The following is a 22,530-nucleotide window of genomic DNA, read 5'->3' on the forward strand; positions in this document are numbered from 1 at the left end:
TTTTTTTTTGTTGTTGTTGTTGTTGTTGGTTTTGCTTTTTACTTTTTATACTGGAGTATATTTGATTAAAAGTGTTGCGTTAGTTTCAGGTGTACAGCAAAGTGATTCAGTTTATACATATACATGTATCTATTCTTTTTCAAATTCTTTTCCCATTTAGGTTACTACAGAATACTGAGCAGCGTTCCCTGCCAGTATACAGTAGGTTCTTGTTGGTTATCTATTTTAAGTATAGCAGTGTGTACATGTCTATCCCAAACTTCCAATATATCCCTCCTCCCCGGGTAACCATTAGTTAGTTCTCTAAGTCTGTTAGTCTGTTTCAGTTTTGTAAATAAGTTCATTTTTATCATTTTTTTTTAGATTCCACATATAAGTGATATCATATAGCCCCTCTTTTTGTGGATTTCCTTCCCATTTAGGTCACCTCAGAGCAATGAGTGGAGTTCCCTGTGCTATACAGTAGGTTCTCATTAGTTATCTATTTTATACGTAGTAGTGTGTATATGTCAATCCCAATCTCCCAATTCATCTCACCCACCCTTTCCTCCTTGGTATCCATATGTTTGCTCTCTGCATCTGTGTCTCTATGTCTGCTCTATAAGAACATCTTTACCATTTTTCTAAATTTCACATATATGTGTTAATATACGATATTTGTTTTTCTCTTTCTGACTTCACTCTGTATGACAGTCTCTAGGTCCACCCATGTCTCTGCAAATGACACAATTTCATTCCTTTTTATGGCTGAGTAATATTCCATTGTATATATGTACCACATCTTCTTTATCCATTCCTCTGTTGATGGACATTTAGGTTGCTTCCATGTCCTGGCTATTGTAAATAGTGCTGCAGTGAACACTGGGGTGCATGTATCTTTCTGAATTATGGTTTTCTCTGTGTATATGCCTAATAGTGGGATTGCTGGGTCATAAGGTAGTTCTATTTTTAGTTTTTTTTTTTTTTTTAATTTATTTATTTATGGCTGTGTTGGGTCTTCATTTCTGTGCGAGGGCTTTCTCTAGTTGTGGCAAGTGGGGGCCACTCTTCATCGCTGTGTGCAGGCCTTTCACTGTCGCGGCCTCTCTTATTGCGGAGCACGGGCTCCAGATGCACAGGCTCAGTAGTTGTGGCTCACGGGCCCAGTTGCTCCGCGGCATGTGGGATCCTCTCAGACCAGGGCTCGAACCCGTGTCTCCTGCATTAGCAGGCAGATTCTCAACCACTGCGCCACCAGGGAAGCCCCTATTTTTAGTTTTTTAAGGAACCTCCATACTGTTCTCCATAGTGGCTGTATCAATTTACATTTCCACCAGCAGTGTCAGAGGGTTCCCTTTTCTTCACACCCTCTCCAGCGTTTATTATTTGTACCTTTTTGAAGATGGCCATTCTGAACGGTGTAAAGTGATACTTCATTGTAGTTTTAATTTGCATTTCTCTAAAAATTAGTGATGTTGAGCATCTTTTCATGTGTTTGTTGGCAATCTGTATATCTTCTTTGGAGAAATGTCTATTTAGGTCTTCTGCCCAGTTTTTGACTGGGTTGTTTGTTTTTTTGATATTGAGCTGCATGAGTTGTTTGTATATTTTGGAGATTAATCCCTTGTCAGTTGCTTCATTTGCAAATATTTTCTCCCATTCTAAGTGTTGTCCTTTCATCTTGATTATGTTTTCCCTTACTGTACAAAAGCTTTTAAGTTTAATTAGGTCCCATTTGTTTATTTTTGTTTATATTTCCATTACTCTAGGAGGTGGGTCAAAAAAGATCTTCTTGCTGCAATTTATGTCAAAGAGTATTCTGCCTATATTTTCCTCTAAGAGTTTTATAGTGTCTGGTCTTACATTTAGGCCTCTAATCCATTTTGAGTTTATTTTTGTGTATGGTGTTATGGAGTATTCTCATTTCATTCTTTTACATGTAGCTGTCCAGTTTCCCTAGCACCACTTATTGAGGAGACTGTCTTTTCTCCATTGTGTATTCTTGCCTCCTTTGTCATAGATTAGGTGACCACAGGTGTGTGGGTATATCTCTGGGTTTTCTATCCTGTTCCATTGATCTATATTTCTGTTTTTATGCCAGTACCATACTGTCTTGATTACTGTAGGTTTGTAATATAGTCTGAAGTCAGGGCCCCTGATTACTCCAGTTCCATTTTTCTTTCTCAAGATTGCTTTGGCTATTCAGGGTCTTTTGTGTTTCCATACAAATTGTGAACTTTTTTGTTCTAGTTTTGTGAAAAATGCCATTCATAGTTTAATAGGGATTGCATTGAATTTGTAGATTGCTTTGAATCGTGTAGTCATTTTCACAATATTGATTCTTCTGATCCAAGAACATGGTACATCTCTCCATCTGTTTGTGTCATCTTTGATTTCTTTCATCAGTATCTTATAGTTTTCTGAGTACAGGTCTTTTGCCTCCTTAGGTAGGTTTATTCCTAGGTATTTTATTCTTTTTGTTGCAGTGGTAAATGGCATTGTTTCCTTAATTTCTCTTTCTGATCTTTTGTTGTTAGTGTCTAGGAATGCAAGAGATTTGTATTAATTTTGTATCCTGCAACTTTACTAAATTCATTGATTAGCTCTAGTAGCCTTCTGGTGGCATCTTTAGGATTTTCTATGTATAGTGTCATGTCATCTGCACACAGTGATGGTTTTACTTCTTCTTTTCCAATTTGTATTCCTTTTATTTCTTTTTCTTCTCTGATTACCATGGCTAGGACTTCCAAAACTATGTTGAATAATAGTGGTGAGAGTGGCCACCCTTGTCTTGTTCTTGATCTTAGAGGAAATGCTTTCAGTTTTTCACCGTTGAGAATGATGTTTGATGTGAGTTTGCCATATGTGGCTTTTATTATGTTGAGGTCGGTTCCCTCTATGCCCACTTTCTGGAGAGTTTTGATCGTAAATGGGTGTTGAATTTTGTCAAAAGCTTTTTCTGCATCTGTTGAGATGATCATATAGTTTTTATTCTTCAGTTTGTTAATATGGTGTATCACATTGATTGATTTGCATATATTGAAGAATCCTTGCATCGCTGGGGTAAATCCCACTTGATCATGGGATATCGTCCTTTTAATGTGTTGTTGGATTCTGTTTGCTAGTATTTTGTTGAGGATTTTTGTGTCTATGTTCATCAGTGATACTGGCCTGTAATTTTCTTTTTTTGTGATATATTTGTCTGGTTTTGGTATCAGGGTTATGGTGGCCTCATAGAATGTACTTGGGAGTTGTCCTCCCTCAGCAATTTTTTGGAAGAGTTTGGGAAGGATGGGTGTTAGCTCCTCTCTAAATGTTTCATAGAATTCACCTGTGAAGCCATCTGGTCTGGACTTTTGTTTGTTGGAAGATTTTTAATCACAGTTTCAACTTCATTACTTGTGATTGATTACCGTTCATATCTTCTATTTCTTCCTGGTTCTGTCTTGGAAGGTTGTACTTTTCTAAGAATTTGACCATTCCTTCCAGGTTGTCCATTTTATTGGTATATAGTTGCTTGTAGTAGTCTCTTAGGATCCTTTGTATTTCTGCAGTGTCAGTTGTAACTTCTCCTTTTTCATTTCTAATTTTATTGATTTAGGTACTCTCCCTTTTTTTCTTGATGAATCTGGCTAAGATTTATCAATTTTGTTTATCTTCTCAAAAAACTAACCTTTGGTTTCATTGATCTTTGCTATTATTTTCTTCATTTCTATTTCATTTATTTCTGCTCTGATTTTATGATTTCTTTCCTTCTACTAACTTTGGGGTTTTTTGTTCTTCTTCCTCTAGTTCCTTTAGAAAGTTAGGTTTGAACACATTGGTTTTGATGGTAATACAGAGTGAAACCTGCAGGGTGACCTTAATTTTTGGAAGCAGCTTAATATTAATTAGAAGAGAGTCTGGTAAAATGTGAGTGATAGATTGGACATACCATTTTTTTAAAGTAAGGTATGACTATAAAGGGAGCCCATTACTGATGAGTATTTACACTGATATCTGCGGTGTTTTGAAAAAGGTAACATCATTGGAATTCACTTAAAGTGTTTAAGGTCACAACTTTGAATAATAGCATTTCATGGATATATAAGTTCTAACATATTAATTATGAATAACTATTACTACTTTTCAATACTCTCACCCACACATACACTTGGATTTTATAGTGATATTAGAATAAGATATATGATTTAACTTTCAGAGATCAAAAGGTCTTATTTACAAAGATTTTAAGTGATTTTGACGGGAAGTGAGTCATATTAATTTATAACTAAGAGGCAAGATTAAGGTCATATTTTAAGATATTCCTGAGATATGCTGAAGTAGTTGCTTGAATCATGAAGCATTAAAATTGCCAGAGAAGCACATTTTATGGCATTTCTTTAGAAACAGAGTGAACATGCCCTCTCAAGGTTAAGGTGAGGCAAAGATGATTTGTGTATTTAATTTATGGTCTAGCCCGAGGGCCAAGGCACTATGATTACTGGTGCCACAGTCACACACAATAGATATGAAAATGGAGACATTCTATAAATTTTCCTAGAAAAAGTGTCCAAATGTCTCAGGAAAATCCAAGCACAATGTCCTTTATCATTCTGCTGGTGATCATATTCATATTTATTATGCATGCCCAGAATTGTACACAAAATTTTAAAGTTCTTGTTAATAAAAGTTATATCTTTAATATATAATGTTCAACAGTCTCATCCTTCATAAGTTTCCACAGTGAGCTCATCAGTAAACTATATTTTGCTCTTATCTTTATCCCCAATATTAAAGTTACATTATATGGCAGATAAATAATAATAAGAATTTTTAACCTTATATATGAAATTAACACATATGTACTCTGGCCTTGGAATGACTTCTTGGTAAATAAATGAATGATGTGGCCATCCCTGTTGAAAATAGAAGAGCGTAGGCACATCGTGAGTTCTGTAATAATATAAATTTTCTAGTTTTTATGTTTAATATGTGCATTGAAGTGATGTGGGTATTGTGACTGTTCTCTATTAATTTTGAGGCTCAGCTACTTAAATTTGTACTCCCCATACAAATTAGATATGTTTAATTTAATCCCATGGATGAGGCTATTTATTCCTGCAATAGAAACACTATAATATGAGTGAGAGGTTTATAATTTCTATAATTGTCTTTTTTTCACTATAATCTATTAGGGCCCTATTCCAAGATCTACTTCTGACTCCTTTGACATTGGGCAAATTACTTTGCACTCTTCCTCAGCCTTGCTTTCCCTCATCTGTAGAATGAGTATACTTAGCACTACTTATCTCAACAGGAAATGTGTTTTATTAAAGGCATATTAGCTTCTTGAAGTATAAAATTGTAGTTTTGGTGGAGTTTGCTTTACTATGGCACTTGGCATCAGATTTTCTTTTGAAATCTTTATAAATGGCTTTCTCTGTAAATGTGCTTTCCAAGGACAAATGAGAAGTAGTTTGTTCTGCTACAAAAGAAGAGACTGACTTTATTCTAACAACAGCTGAACCTAAGCAGGTTCCTTCCAAATGATGGCAAATATTTTTTAGGCCCTTAACATAAAATAAAAATGGAGCAGTTATATAGAGAGAATAGGGTTAAATATAATTGTTATAGAAATATATAACCTGTGTGATAAAGAATAATATGCTTTGGTTTATTTAAAATCTTGTGTAACGTGGAGAATTCATGAAAATGAGAAACAGTTGAATTTCTAGTGAGAGATATATATAAGGGATGATTTAAAGATCAGGGATAAAATTTTATATACCCTTAAAAGTGAATTTCCTACTTGTTTTTTTATATCTTTACTGATATAATTCTTATTTAGGATCTAGTAAGGCAGGTACTTATTTGACAAGTGAGGAACTGTAGAAATTTCTTTAGGGATGATACTCTCCGCAGAGCCCATACACAGATTGACCTAAATATAACACCTCTGCCTGTGTTATGTGGAAGTCATTTAGAAAAGCTCTTTCCCATTACAGGTCTTCAACTATCTGTTTTAATCATGAAAATGTTTTTATCTTCTCTAATGAAGATGGTGTAGAGAAGTTGGGTGAAGGAGATGGTTAGGAGAGGAGAAGAAGAATATGAGATATTTAACTTACTTCAGATACTATCTTGATTATTTGAGCACATTATCCCAAAGGATTACAAAGTTAAATGAAAAATGGAAAGTCTTATTGTGATTCTTTCTACCCTATTTCAGAGCTTTTCTTATGATCCAAATAGTTACTCATTCACAAAATGTATCTCACGAGGGCCTTCCTGCTATACAGCATTTGTCTGAAACTATATTACAGGCATGTTGCTGCCTCTCTTTACCTCTCTGCCCATTGCCTTGTGACTTGGTGCCTCCCTCTAGTGGGAGATACTTCCCTGCCCTCTTTGGCCGATAGACATGAGCAAATGTGACAGATATTTTGAAAGAGCTTTCATGGTTCATCTCAGCCTCTTTTGCCCTCTGCCATAAAAACATGTCCCAGACAGGGACTGTACCTCCACCGTGAGTCCAGGAATGAGAAGGCTCACAGCAGAGCCAACCACAGTTAAACACTGTCAAAGCAGCCATAGCCAAACCCCAGTTTGCATGTAACGTGAGAGAAATAAAATGCTTCTGAGGTAATCCACTAAGCTATGGGGGTTGTTTGTTACAGCAGCAAAAATGTCCAGTTGAGAAAATAACTGCTAAACCTTGTGGGTTGATGTAACAAAAATGCCAAATATATGTGACAGAGATTTTTCTGGACGCCAGGAGATGGAGAAACTATTATGGGAAACTGGAAAAGTGTTATACAGTGGCAAAGTGTTTTGTAATATTTTTGTTTGAGATTGTTTGGAAGGCAGTTGATGTACAGTGAAGGGCTGTGGCTTTGGGCAAAAAGGTTTCAAAACAGTACATTACTAGCATGAGTCGGTTGTTATTAGGTGCATTTGAGAAAGCACTGTAAGAAAGCTGAGGTCGGAAAAGAATTGATGTGTTTGAAGGTGAGGATGAAAGGAAGTACAGATCTCAGCAATTCTGGAAATTGCAGAATTGGAAAATGGAATGATTCCTCAATTCCAATCAGTAAAACATAAAATTAGGAAATCTTTTGAACTACAGTCTAAATGCCAAACATGGCTATGTCATACACCATGTTAAGATTTCTGAGTGGATTAAGGTGGTCTTTCAGTTGGACTCTGAAAATGGCTCTGGTAAAGAGAAGGGCATGATTCTACAAAACTCCGATAGGCTCAAAGTACCTGAAATTAAGTCAGGAGAAAGAGCTATGCTCAAAGGAAATTGTAGAGGTAGTGATTGCTTATGGAGCTGACTGTCATGAAATAGAACTTTAAAAAAGTAACCTGTTTTTGAAAAATTGTATTGGCAAAAGTAAAAGGAGACTGGAACAAAAACCCTGTGACTGTTCAAGATATCAGTAAAACTTGATCCTCCAACTTTTATCTTTATATCATTATTATTGTTATTGTTGTTGTTGTTATTATTATTATTCTCCTTGGTTACATCTAAAGAGAGCAATGGAGAATGTTTAGACATGATTGCTTGATTCATCTTGGTCTTTTTTTCAGTCCTCTGCCATAGGAACAAAATATCCCAGATAGGAGCTTTTTCTTCAGTCTGGATTTCAGACTGAAAAGTTGGCAGAGAACTGATCAGTCCCAACACAGACATAGCCTACCTACAGCCTGCATGTCACATGAGTGGAAAAAAATGATAATGTAGGACACCCACTGAAATCCTGGAGCTGTTTATTGTCCAAAACTGATCAAGGCATCATTCATCTCTTTTATTCACAAGCCGTTACTCATTTCTATGTACTCCTTCAATTTTGCAAATTGGAAAACTTGTTCTAAAGTGAAATCATAATCTTTCAAGGGTATGATATATACACCCTCATAAGAGATGTATACCATAGAGATACCATCCCAATGCTCCACGAAGGTCACCAGCTTCCTAATTCCCACATAAGGAATTGGTTCCTAGCTGCAGATATAGAGGTTTTCCCAACCTGCTCAAAGGAGAGATATAAACTTATTCATGGAGCATATAGAAGGTGAAAAGTGAAAAGAGGAAGAACCCAACAAAAAGATAAATGTTATCATATTGAAACACATAATTCTTCACACAGGCTTGCACATGAAGATAATCAAGGAATGCTTGGTATTTGAAAAAAAGAGCTAAATAAGAAACATATTCTTCTGAATATGAGCTTTTTTTAAAAAAGCAAAATTTCTGAATGCTGCTTTCTCTTTTATAAGGGAGCCTCTGGAATCTAAAGATTCACTATATTCAGTGATTTCCTCTAATTATATAATTACTTTCTCAGTTCAGTACTTTTTTTTTTTAACATTTTATTTATTTATTTATTTATGTATTGGCTGTGTTGGGTCTTCGTTGCTGTGCACGGGCTTTCTCTAGTTACGCAGAGCGGGGGCTACTCTTTGCTGTGGTGCAAGGGCTTCTCATTGCAGTGGCTTCTCTTGTTTTGGAGTACGGGCTCTAGGTGCGCGGGCTTCAGTAGTTGTGGCACACAGGCTTCAGTAGCTGTGTCTCATGGGCTCTAGAGCACAGGCTCAGTAGTTGTGGCACACCAGCTTAGTTGCTCCGCGGCATGTGGGATCTTCCCTGACCAGGGCTTGAACCCATGTCCCCTGCATTGGCAGGCGGATTCTTAACCACTGTGCCACCAGGGAAGCCCTCAGTTCAGTACTTACTGTCTGAATAGGAACCTGGCTCACTTATGCATGGTTGCATTCTCCGTGCCTGGCACATAGGAAGTGCTCAACAATTTGTTGAATTGAACTGTATTCATGATGAAAACATAAAACATTGTATAGTTTACCATCGTTATTGTTGAAAGCCAGTTTTTGCTCAGCCTTAAAGCTAAGAATAGCTTTTACATTTTTAAAAAGTTGTAAAGAAAAACAAAAACAAAACAGAAGAATATGCAATAGAGACCATATGTGGACCGCAAAGTCTAAAATTTTTACTCTCTTCCCTTCTACAGAAAATGTTTGCCGGCCCTTGGTCTAAATTCAAAGAATATTTCCTGGTCTTAGTCCCAGACATCAGGAACTTATGCAATGACACATGCAATTTTATTTAAGATTATGAAACAATATTACAAATAGAGGAATATGCATATGGAAAGAGGAAGTTGCTGGAAAGTTATTTTCAGTCTTAAAATGGGACAAAGAAGAGATGCAGTGTTTCTCCTTTATTCTTGTGTGGGGATATAATGCTTGAGGGTGCTTGCAGCCATCTTGAGACCATGAAGGGACAAGCCTATTGATAAAAGCTAACACACTGAGCATTGTAGAGCAAAAAGATGAAGAAAACCTGGATCCTTAATAATGTCATTAAACCTCAGAATTGACCATACCTAGAAGTATCATAATTATGTATCTTGCTATGACTGATAATAATTTTCCCCTATTGTTTAAGTCAGTCCATTCAAATTTTATGTTCCTTGCATCTGAGAGCATTCTGAATGATGCTATAATCGAAATCTGATTGTAAAGTAGAATAGTCAGATATTCTTTGAAATACCTTGTTGGGGTTTGTGAACTGCTTAGATAATAGAGGACAGCTAGGCAAGTGAGCATGTCAGGTACTTTAGTTCTACACCAAGCAAGACTTTGTGTGATTTATTCAGTTGTTGTCATGTTATTATAGTGAGCGAGTAAAAAACAGTCCCAGTAACATCTAAGCCATGATGGTCCCAATTAAAATAAATGATCGTAAAATATAGACCATACTTGGGCAAGTCCTCTCTGTAGCCATGTTTGGGAAGACAGACATGAGGCTTTAACATAACCCTCAAAATGACTTAAACGTCCCTCTCTTTTGATTAACATAAGTGACTACTGCTTCTTTACTTATAATATCTATAGACTAGCTTTAATCCCCCACCTCTTGGATTAAAAATGATTAATATACCTGTTGTTCCCACCTCTGATAGCATTCAATCCAGAAGTGGCCCAAGAGTCCCTAGTCCCTCTTTAAAATTATCAAGCTCAATCTTATAATAAGCCATTCCCGAGACCCTATTACTGATAATCTCTCAAAGTTTCTCTGGTTTATGTTTTTCTTGCTGTAAAAAGTTAATTCTAAAATTTTTTACTACAAATATTTTCCTGGTGACCTTTTTATTATTTTTTAATCAATAGACTTTATTTTTTAGAGCATTTTTAAGTTTACAGAAAAACTGAGCAGAAAGTACAGAGAGTTCCCATATATTCTCCCTCACCCCTCTTCAGTTTCATCTTGCATTTGTGTGATATGTATGTTACAATTGTTGAACCAATATTGACATATTATAATTAACTAAAGTCCACAGTTACATGAGGGTTAATTCTTTTTGCACGTTTCTATAAATTTTGCCAAATACATAATGTCATCTAGCCACCATTACATTATCATACAGAATAAGTTCACTTCCCTAAAAATTCTCTGTGTTCCACTTATTCACGCTCCCCCCACACACACCACATGCCCTGGAAACCGCCGACTGATGTTTTTACTGTTTCTATAGTTTTGCCTTTTCCAAAAGGTCATACAGTTGGAATCATATAGCATGTAGCCTTTTCAGAATGGCTTATTTCACTTCATAATATGCATTTAGGATTCATCATGCCTTCTCGTGACTTAGTAATTCATTTCTTTTTATCACTGAATAATATTCAATTTTCTGGACGTACCACAGTTTATCCATTTACCTACCGAAAGGCATCCTGGTTGCTTCATATTTTGGCAATCATGAATAAAGTGACTGTAAATATTCTCATGTAGGTTTCTGTGTGAATGTAGGTTTTCAACTTATTTGGGTAAACACCACGGAGTATGATTGCTGAATTGTATGGTAAGACTGTATTTAGGTTTGTAAAACCTGTCAAGATGTTTTCCAAGGTGGCTGTACCATTTTGCATTCCATTTTGCAGTCCCAGTAGCAATGAGTAAGAGTTCTTGTTCCACATCCTCGCCGACATTTGGTGTTGTCAGTGTTCTGGAATCTAGTCATTCTAGAAAGTATGGAGTGGTATATCATTGTTTTACATCTGTACATGATTTTGGTGAGGTGTCTGTTCAGAAATTTTGTTCCCTTTTTAATTGGGTTGTTTGTTTTCTTACTGTTGAGTTTTAAAAGTTCTTTGTATATTTTGGATGCGGGTCCATTATCAGATATGTGCTTTGCACTTGGTGGTCTTTTGTTGTTGGGCTTTAACAACAGAGAGGAGACTTACCTTCTGAACAAGTAGATGCAACCAAAATTGAGAAATTATGAAAGAGGATTGGTATTGGTGGTGAAGGACAAAGGATATTTTCAAACATTAAATCATCACAGTAACAAATCTAAAAATGTCTCACTTCATTATGTCTATATTTCTAATGGAGAGCTGCTTGAGTTCTTCCCAGGTGATAGTCTCTTGCTTAATGAAACCTCTTGAGAGGCTTTTAATTCTATCATTAATAGCACTTTCCTTGTCTGTCTGTTCTAGAATTGTAAGAAAATCAGCAGGGTATAGAATAGCTGTGTTGATATGAGAGAATGGTCATGCCTTTTGCTTCTCATCAAACCATCCAACCGAATTTCAAGGAAATTGCTAAGCATAGTTTTAATTTCCAACATATATAAAATAGGAAATACAAGCTCTGTCATCCCCCACAAGGTTGAAATTGTGTACAGTTCAATGCATATTTGTAAATTGCATAGCTGAGAACATAAAGCCTTCTTCTTAGAAGAAATAAATGTGCTTAAGCTAGAGGAAAAAAGGCATTGTCTCACCAAGTGGTCTTTTTTTTTTCTCGTTCAATTTACTTCCTTTCATCATTGCAGATGATAATAAACTTGAGTAAATATTAGGTCTTTTTCCCTTGAAGGTTTTAAGAATGTTCCAATTATAAAGAGACTAGAAATATATTTAGAGAGTTTCTGTTATTTTTAGACACCCTAAAACCATAGCCTCTTCCAAGAAATGTCTTCTTTTTGTTTGCCTGCTACAATATTCCCCCTCTGCCCCCAGGAAACATTCATCACTTGGTGGTGAGTAACCTGCTGCAGTTTCTTAAGAAGTTGGTCTTTACCAGGTTTTTAAGGAGTGACTAAGTAATGGGTCCAGTGGGTAATCTATTTATAAGTATAGTGTTCATTGCTTATTTGTAGAGTACACCAAGCTTTTGAATTCTGATGCTGGAGATTTGTGAAAGCCTTTAACATTTCCTTGGCATCCTATATAAAAACCCCTGAATTTTTCATAGCAAAATATTTATAGTACTTTTTTTTTCTAGTGTTGTGGTCTTATAAACATCTTATTGTAATCAATAAAGTCTGTAGACAGAACTGTCAGTCTCTTTTCTTTTAATAATTCCTGATGTCTGACTTTTCAATTCTGTAGATCCTAAAGATTTAAAAATCTAATTAGCTATCTTTTGAGTGTTGTTGACGTAAAGATCATGATTTTCCATCATTTTATTGAAAGATGTCAGATGCAATGTAGAAGAATTTCTATAACTTTGTGTGGTATATTGACAAATTGTCAGGAAAATAAACAGAAGTTATATAGGGACTCAGTAGTCCAGAACCACTGGGGAAATTCTTAAGTAAAAGTCATACATAATTGTGAGTTTTATGATTTTACCCAGGAGAAACACATGTTGAGCATAAATAAGTAATTAAGTATAAATAATTAATCAAACTAGAATTTTTACCTTGTATGTTACCTACAATTATACATCTAGAAGGGCATTTTTGTTGAAAGTAGTATGAATGTTGCAAGTAATAGAATGTTGTAGCTGCCCATTCAATTCATACTCTTCTCTGATAATGAATATACTGTTGGGGCATTTTTATAATTGTTCTTTATAATATCCACTCCAAGAGGTAAATACATAAAACCTCTACTCTTATAGACTCTCTTCGTCCATACATCCTTGAGAAAAGTCACATATTATGTCACTAACTTGTGAGTATGATTTAAGGATTGGAAAACGAAAAGATCTTTATTGAGCATAAATTACACACTAAGCACTGTGATAGATTTCTCACATGCATTATCTCATCTTCCTCTGGGAGGCAGGCATCTTTAGCTCCAATTTGGAAGTACGAAAATTGAAGTTGAGAGATATTAGGCGCTAAAGCAGTGTGATTTTGAAAATCAGATATTCTAGGAAGCATGAGACTGACAATTACTTTGGAGGAAAGTGGATGTTGAAAGAGAAGAAAAAATAATTTCTAAGAAAGGGAATGGAGGTGAGACTCTTGAAACAAAACATATGCTTTATTATTTTCCTTTGTCCTTTAGTCCTTTCCTTAAGTAGACCCAGGTCTGGGTGTCTACCCAGCCGAAAATTATTTTTTTTTCTGAGAACTTTTACATTATTCAAGTGGTGGTCGTGGAGCACAATATCCTTCACAATACATTTCTTTTTCTTCAGGTAATTTGAAGTGAGTTCCTGGTATTTGTAATCAGAGGACCTTATACACATGATTTTTTTTCTACCCGTAGCATAGTTGAAAAAATTTTGTTTTCATTTTACCTTTTCAGCCTTCAAGATCAAACGAAACTATTATTTGGATGACTATAAGAAATTCCATGACACTAAAACTAAGCTAGGGCAAGAAGTTGGAAATGTAGATATTTAAAATCTTATACCAAGGTATTTAGCCTAAGGATGAATTTTGCAGAGTTAGAGGGGTACCTCTCACTCCCTTAAGAGCCATTCATGGGCTTCCCTGGTGGCGCAGTGGTTGAGAATCTGCCTGCCAATGCAGGGGACACGGGTTCGAGCCCTGGTCTGGGAAGATCCCACATGCCGCGGAGCAACTGGGCCTGTGAGCCACAATTACTGAGCCTGCGCGTCTGGAGCCTGTGCTCCGCAACAAGAGAGGCCGCGATAGTGAGAGGCCCGCGCACCGCGATGAAGAGTGGCCCCCGCTCGCCGCAACTAGAGAAAGCCCTCGCACAGAAACGAAGACCCAACACAGCCATAAATTAATTAATTAATTAATTAAAAAAAAAAAAAAGAAATACTGGCCTTCCATTGGACCTTCCCTTTAAAAAAAAAAAAAAAAGTCATTCATATCTTTGCCATGAAGAGGTCTGATGGTTCTGTGTCCATGCCTGCTCTCCCCAAGACTCTACTAATTTTATGCTACTGACTAGAGATCTATGAATTATATGCTTCTATATAGTTTCCATATTTTGTAGGTTAATGAACTTCAATGGACTCAAAGGACTCACAGGTTATTTGGGGGTTCTAATTTGTTTCTAGTATCATATTCTCGTGCACGTTTTAGAAAATGAGTTTTTAAATATCAGATGACTTGAGACAGGGAGAAAAAGAAACAAGAGAAATGCTTCATTTGAATAACATATTAAATAGAAACTAAATGTGTAACCATGAGAGGGGTGCGTGTGTGTGTGTGTGTGTGTGTGTGTACGCGTGTGCGTGTATGATGGGAGGACTGTAAAGAGGAAATCCCAGACTGTGCGTTTGTATATCACATTTGGTGATTACATTTTTAGCGTGCTGGGAAGGAAATCAACCACAAAACACCCATTACATAAGAAGATTTTTTTCTAATTCCCCGGCACCCCGCTGAATACATACCCATTTATGTTTAACTCCACACAATCAAAACATAGTCACATCTTGAATGGGAAAAGAGTTTAAACCAAGACAAGCAGTTACCTAGTTATCTTTTTATATTCCTCTCTCCTCCCTATTATTGCCTTTAACAAAGACATGAACAGCACAATACACATTTTAAAAAATTAAATATGTCTTGGTAAATAGGTTCAAAGAGTCATATTTTATATGATAGTCTAAAGGGAAATTTTGCCAATTAAGTAAAAGCCACAGGAGGACTTTTTACACACTAATATCTGAGAGTACTAATTTTCTGTTTTTAGGAGAGTAGCAAACTATGTTTAGCTGGAAATATAACGGTATATTGTTACAAAATGCTTTATATTTCAGGAAGCATTTTCCTACCCCAAAGTCCCTATTAGATAAAATGGGATATTTCCCTGGTTTTTAAAACTTGGAGAAATTAGGGCTCAGGGTGGTAAGTGCTTTGCCTAAGGCAACTCTAGTGAATGATTGAAATTGTACTACAATCCAGGCCTTTCATCCCTTAGGTCAGGGCTCTTACTGCTTCTCATTGTGCATCATTTAAACCCTCTGAAATAATGTGTCCAGTTATTTGTTCCTAACTATCTAGAGATTTAAGAAAGAAAAAAAATTAGAACTTAAGGAAATTATTACAGTAAGAAAGCAAAATCTGTGAAGGAAAGATAGAGCAGTTGAGGTAGTTTAGCCTGGAGAAGAGAAGGTTGAAAGGTGACTTGATATGTATCTTTAAGTAAAATGGTCCTGTGAAGAAGTGGTCTATATCTCTGTCAAGGAGATGGTGTAATACAGTGGTGAACTACTGGGTCACATGTAAGATAACATGGGGTGCATTAAATTCAAGAATAGGTGAGAAAAGGGGTGAAATTTCTGTTTACACTGAAGTAAAGAAAATAAACTCTTAGGATCCCTTTTACTTGATTATAACATTGTTTGTGGTTATTCAAGCTTGTCATATACCAAATTACCGAATTTCTAAAATGCTTAAATCTTATGTATAAAGATATTTATATGATGTGTTAATTTCCTTTGAAGTCCGCATTGCCTCGTCCCAATTGAATGAGTATTCTAACTGGAAGGAAGCTCAAGATATTGTAATCTATCACGTGATGTTTAATTAACCAACAGTACCTCAGGGTAAATCCAAAAGATCTGCTCATGCAGTAGGAATTCCAATTCTGGTTTCCCTTCTGCCTTTTTTCTCCTTTTGCTTCAGTTATTCTTCTTCCACATTTCATCACTGATAAGCTCCTCTCTGGATTATAGGATAAAACACAGAAGAACTGAGAATTTAAGATTTCCTAATGAGATTACTTCTTAGCTGACTTTGTTTAAAAAAATAGCAGGAGGGGGAAGAGGGAAATGACTTTGTTAAAAAAAAAAATAGCAGGAGAGGGAGAAGGAAATGAAATTTGTCGCATTTTCTTGGAGCTTTTAGATCCATGCTATCAGTGAGTATTTTAATGTATACACAAGATTTTATGAGCAGCTATCAGTAATTGAGCAGTAATTAAAAGTACTGTGGAGGGCTTCCCTGGTGGCGCAGTGGCTGAGAATCTGCCTGCCAATGCAGGGGACACGGGTTCAAGCCCTGGTCTGGGAAGATCCCACATGCCACGGAACAACTGGGCCCGTGAGCCACAACTGCTGAGCCTGTGCGTCTGGAGCCTGTGCTCCACAACAAGAGAGGCCACGATAGTGAGAGGCCCGCGCACCACGATGAAGAGTGGTCCCCACTTGCCGCAACTAGAGAAAGCCCTCGCACGGAAATGAAGACCCAACACAGCCATAAATAAATAAATAAATAAATAAAAAAAAAAAAAAAAAAAAAAAAAGTACTGTGGAGAATGTAAGAGAAGTCTAAAATATGGTCTCTATACATGAGTTCTTAGTAGTAGCTATTGATAAAAATAACTTTATAATTAGATGCTACTGACATGATACAGACTTTATGTGTTATAAATGCTTACAGGAGAACAGGATTGATCACATTGTACATTAATATTTGAGCACATACTATGTTCATTCATTCACTCATTCAATAAACTTTTATAGAGTGCCTACTAAGTGTTATGCATAGAGGACAGAGCCATAAATTCCTGCCATCATGAAGCTATGGTTTTAAAGAGGGTTGAAGTGAGAAAACACATAATAAACATGTAAATAAATGATCAGATATTGGTGAATGTTATGAAGGAAACTAAAGCAAATTAAGAAAGCTAGGGAGTATTGGGGGGCATGAAAGAAGGGTGCCATTTTATGTAGGTGGCCAGGAAGGCCTCACTGATTCCTTGAAGAAGCTAAAGGAACAAGTCTTTTAGATACCTTGGCAGGGTCATTCCAGGTAGAAGGAGGGAAAAGGCTCGGAGACATCTGAGGTGACTGGAATGGAGTAAACTTGGGTCAGAGCAGTGTGGGGAAGGGGGAGGAAATGTGAGGAGTACTGATGGGCAGATCATCTGGGTTCTTGTAGATCATTGTAAAGACGTTGGCTTGATCTCTATGATGGGAAGTTATTGGAGGGATTTAAGCAGATAACTGAGATCATCTGACTTATATGTAATACAGTCATTCTGGATGTCCATTGAGAATGGGCATTGGGAGGGTGAGAGGGAAGGCAAAGCAAGGAGACACATAAGGAGTTACTGTAATAACCAGACTGGAGAAAATGGTTGCCTGGGCATTGAAGGTAGCAATAACAATGGTGAAAAGTGGTTAGATTATATTTTAAAGTTAGAATGTGCATCAATTCTGATAGATTGACTGTGAAGTAGGAGAGAAACAATGAAATAAAAAATAAACTTCGAAGTTTTTCATATGGTCAAAAGAAAGATAATGTTTCAATTTGTTGTGTTTGGGATAGTGGTATGAGGATCAGATTTGTGGTGGGTGGAAAAATCAGAAATTGGATTTTTGGACATGTTTAGTTTACAACACCTACTAGCCATCCAAGGAAGCATATTGAATAAATATTTGTACATACAAGCCTTGAGTGCAGAGAGAGATCCAGGCTGGAAAAATAACTCTGAAAGCCATCAGCTTAAAAATAGCTTGGAAAACATAAGACAACATGATATTATCAAGGGCTTGAGTGTAGAAAGAGAAGAGGTCTATAGACTGATATCTTGGGAGAATCTACCATAATATGCAGACTGAGAGAAGAGCTCACTGAGGTAGGATGAAAATCAAGAGAGTGTGGCACCCAAGGGGAGAAAGTATTTTGGGAAAGATAAAGTAATTGATTATGTCCAATGTTTGCTGATAAGTACATAAGATGAAGACTGATCATCGAATTTAACACTATTAAGTTTATTGGTTACCTTAAAAATAGATATTTCAGTGAATCGGTAAGAACACATAATTTTTTGTTAGTAAGTTTGAAAGAGAATAAGGAGTGAGAAATTTGAAACATTAAATATAAATGTTTGAGGAGCTTTGATGACAAGGGGAACAGATAAATGAGGCGGTACCTGGATGAGAGTTGAGAGAGTTGAGATTATAATATTTTTGTCGATGGGAATAATCGCTAGAGGATGAACAACTGATGAAGTAGGGACAAGAAAGAAGAATTGCTGGAATAATAGGTCTTTGCATACGTGAGAGAGGATGAAATCTAGTACACAAGCAGAGGGTTGGTTATGAGCAGTTCTTCCATACTAAGAGCAAAGGAAGAGTAGCTTTCATAACCCTAATCCTAACCTTAAACCTAATTTATGTGGCCACAATGATAGTTAGGTGTATAGGTATGATAAGTATAGTGATGGGAATGGTAGAAGTTCTCTTCTGATGCCTCTGCTTTCTCAGTGGCATAGAAATAAATGTAATTGCCTAAGGGTAAAGACTGGCAAAAATCCCAGTGATTTGAAGAAAATGCAAAAAGTGCATTTTTCCTTAAAGGGAATGGGAGAGTAAATGTACTGGTACAATGAAGCAGGATTGTTGAGCAACATTAAGAGTCACTTGAGGTTTTGGTCATGAAATGAATGTAAACTAGAGAACACATCTATGTGTTTTTCTCCAGTCATATTTAATTGCATGTGTCTAGATGAAGAGTATTTAGAGAATTAGATTTAATCAGAATTGTGTTTTTGCCAGGCACTATTGTGAAGAGAGGAATGCTGAAGGCAGCAATAAATAGAAGAGGGTGATTGTAATTATGGTACATGGTTTTTAATGGGTGAAAAGGAAGGACATGAAGGCTACTAAGGCCAATGAAAAGGAGCTTAGGATCAATAGGTCTATATCTTGGTTTAATTAAACACTTACTGGAATTGAACAACAAAACTGAGGTAGCTAGAAGGCAAGGAGTTGATAGGTGGAAGAATTAAGATGCAAGAAATTACAATTTTGGAGGGAATAAAGTAATTGATAATGCCAAGATTTCTAAGAATATGATTGTGAAGAGCTCAATTTTTGGAAGAGAAAAATTCAAGGAACTAGATGGCCAAGAATTTGAATGACCACATACATGAACTTGGAACCACAAAGAATAAAACAGGGGTGTTGTTGGAAAGAGTGACAGCAATGTACAAGGGGATAAAATTATCAAGGAGTGAGAGGAATTTACCATGACAGCTCTGGCAGGAGATTCAAAGCTAGGAGAGTATAGGGCTGAGGAAGAATGCTCTGAAAGTGGCAATGAGGAATAATCCACTCCATCTCAAACACTGGAGATAGGAGAGGTGTGAGGGTAAACTTTGCCTACTTGTGAGGATTATAGGCTTAAACTGATTTTGGTTAAAACAAGGAATGGAAGGAAGAGTTCAAAGAGGGGTTTGAGGATGTGGGAGAGTCTGCTGATGACTGGCCACCAGTTCAGAGAGTACAGCTGTGAAAGTGTTTCAGGAGATGGACAGGTTTGGAAGATGGAGCCAGAGTTGGTGTACAAGGCAATCTGAGGGTTAGAGTTCTGAGGATGAGGGATGGTCTGGGAATTCTCAGCTTCTGGTAGTGATGATACATTCAGGGATAAAGAGCACAATGGGATTTGTCCTGATGATCTCAAGGCAGGCGCTGTTGGAGAGACTTGAGAGCTGATAGGAGGGTCGGTGAGGCAGTTTCAAATTACGCTGGGTTCTGGAGGCCTGACTTCACCTAGTAATGGTGTTTGAGAGAAGTAAACTGGTCTTAAATGTGACATCGAAAGCTCTGTGGCTTCCTCTTGTCTTTAGCTCTCAAAGATGAGGAAGCTGGAGAAAGGCAGTCCTTAGCAAAGCTCAAAGAGCACCAGTATTCCTTCTTGTCTCCTTCCAGTGGAGACCTGGTGGCCAGAGTAGGGTTATCACATCTTTAGCTCATGGACCACTCTAAATTTCAGGGATAGGAGGTGGTATGGGAAACATCCAAGAAAGAGTAGTGTTCCACCCTGTTTTTGAGAAAGTGTTCATTGTGGACTTGCTTACAACTGAGCTTAAGTATTGACTATATTTGGAAATAAAAAGTCAGTATAACTCAATGAGGAGACCAGAATCAAAGGCATTGTGGGGAATGTGAGAAGTTTGTCAGATGCAAGGTGGTCTTTGCTGCAGTGGAGGGCACATGTTGCCAAGTAGTGGAGAATGATGTTAGCTTAAGAAGTGGCAGCTTTCATATTAATCTTGAAAAATAATAGGTAGAGAGAGTAAAATAGCATTATTTCTTTCCAGCTCTTATCATCATGGCAGAAGACAAAAGACTGTAGGAATTCTCTTTGGTGCGTCTAAATGGTAACCCTTTGTGTATTTCTAGTACAGGAAGAAAAGTGAAGTGTGTGAGATGGCAGTGCTTCAGATGTTCTTTCTCAAATAATCTTTTCTTGTATCTAAACTTGTATTCAAGTAATCATTCCTTACAAACTTAATAATGATAAGCACTTCAAATATTATCTACTTTAAATCTTACCTTAATGCTCTGAGTTATTGTACAGTTTGGGAAAGTGAGGATCTACTCTAATGTAAATATCATAAGAACTAGAACTCTCCTGTTCATACTATATCTTATGTCTGATAGTGTCTCACAGTTAGTAAGTTCTTTATAAATATTTGTTAAATGAGTAGTTTTATTCAAACTTATCCAAACTGACATACAGATAGAAAATAAAAGAGCATACAACTTTACATGGGTAATAATCTAGATTTTCATGATTTATTAAAAAAATATTACTATCATGTTAACCTTGACCATATCATCTCTATGAGTATTGCTTCCTAATTCTCACTCATTCTCTCCACCCCATTTGGAACTGCCCAAATTAGGAAGGAAGAGTTAACAATTTTTGTTAGTTAAATGCAATGTTAGTGCTTGCTCTGTATTTACCTGTGATTGGGGACATTGCATGTTAAAAGATTATACTTATGGGTATAGCTCTCAGAGCAGCCCTGATAATTTATATGGGTCTCCTTTATTATTGCTTGCTTCTGTTGTCATGCTTAGAAAATACACACCTTTTCTTCTAGTTATATCATTTTCTTAATGATTACTTAGACACTCTAACAAATACAAAATCTACTTGGGAATATAGCATGAGAAAAAGTACAAATCAAACTGTGTATTTCTTTTCAATTCATTAAACAGTTATTCCTGTTAGTATATTCTAACTATCATTTATAATATTCTAGTTATTAAATTTATATCACAATTATTCTATTTAATAACATTTCTGAAGGACTTAACATTTCACTTCAATCATACATCAAATTCTTATACTTATTTAGGTGTTTGGGGATAGAGTTTCTGTTTTCTTCAATTGATTAGGTTGGTTATTCTGATGGGAATACTAAACTATTTAAATTATTTTATCTTCATACTGCCATGGATTAAAGTCTGGATTTTAAAAGTCTGGATTTTCAAGCCCTCATTTATTGTTATTATTTTCCCATATTTTCTTGGCTATTCTAGCTGATTTATTGCTGGGCTTGTTGCCTTTTGATAATTTTTAATAAATTTTTGATGTTTTTCAAGTTTCTTCTTATTAAGTTGAGGTGACCTTATTTTGTGTATTTTTGTGTATATATGTTAATTGTGATAGAACACATTTTTACTCCAATTCTATATGTTGTTTACAAGAGACATTTAATATACAGGAATGTGGAAAGATTTAAATAAAAGAATGAAAATATATGTAGCAGGAACATACTACCCAAATAACAAGTACCAATTTTAATCAGATAAAATAAATGCCAACAACGAAGTCATTTCTAAAGAACAAAAGTCACTTCACTACAAAATGATGAAAGGTTTAATTCTCCTGTAAGATACAGCAATTCTAAAATTGTATGTACCTAATAATATATCTTCAAAAACATATACAGCAGAATTTTACAAGACTACAGGGAGGAAACAAGATGAAACAAGATTTCATTTTGTTAATTATTAAAAGGACAAATATTCAGTAATTATTGAGCAAAACAATAACAAGTTTGCCTTAATTGAACCTACAGTTAAGACACATGATTTTACTGCATAACTGAAACCTTTACAAAAATTGCTCATGAACTAGGTAGTAAAGAGATTTTCACAAAATTCAAATACATTATCACACCAGTTCTCCAATCAAATGCATTTGTATTAGAACTTGATAAAAAATATATAACAACCCTCACATTTGTTAAGAAATGGATCTCAGTAATTGAGGCCAAGAAATTTAATAACAGAAATTTTAGAAATTATTAGAATTTACTAGTAATTTAAATACTACCTATTGTAACTTGTGGGGTGAAGCAGTCCTAAATTCCCAAATGTTAAACTTTATGTTAAAAAATTCAAATAAAGAAGTTAGAACAAATAAAGATGTTAAAAAAAAAAGAAAAAAAGGACAAAAAAAGAAGTTGGAACAATGTAAAGAAATATAAACACAAAGAAATTAGAAGTAAAGATATGCAAAATTTAACAGCAGAAATAATAAAATAGAACATAAACATATGATCAAGTAGATC

Source organism: Balaenoptera musculus, chromosome 7 (assembly GCF_009873245.2).
Source record: "Balaenoptera musculus isolate JJ_BM4_2016_0621 chromosome 7, mBalMus1.pri.v3, whole genome shotgun sequence".
NCBI classification, from domain to species: Eukaryota; Metazoa; Chordata; class Mammalia; order Artiodactyla; family Balaenopteridae; genus Balaenoptera; species Balaenoptera musculus.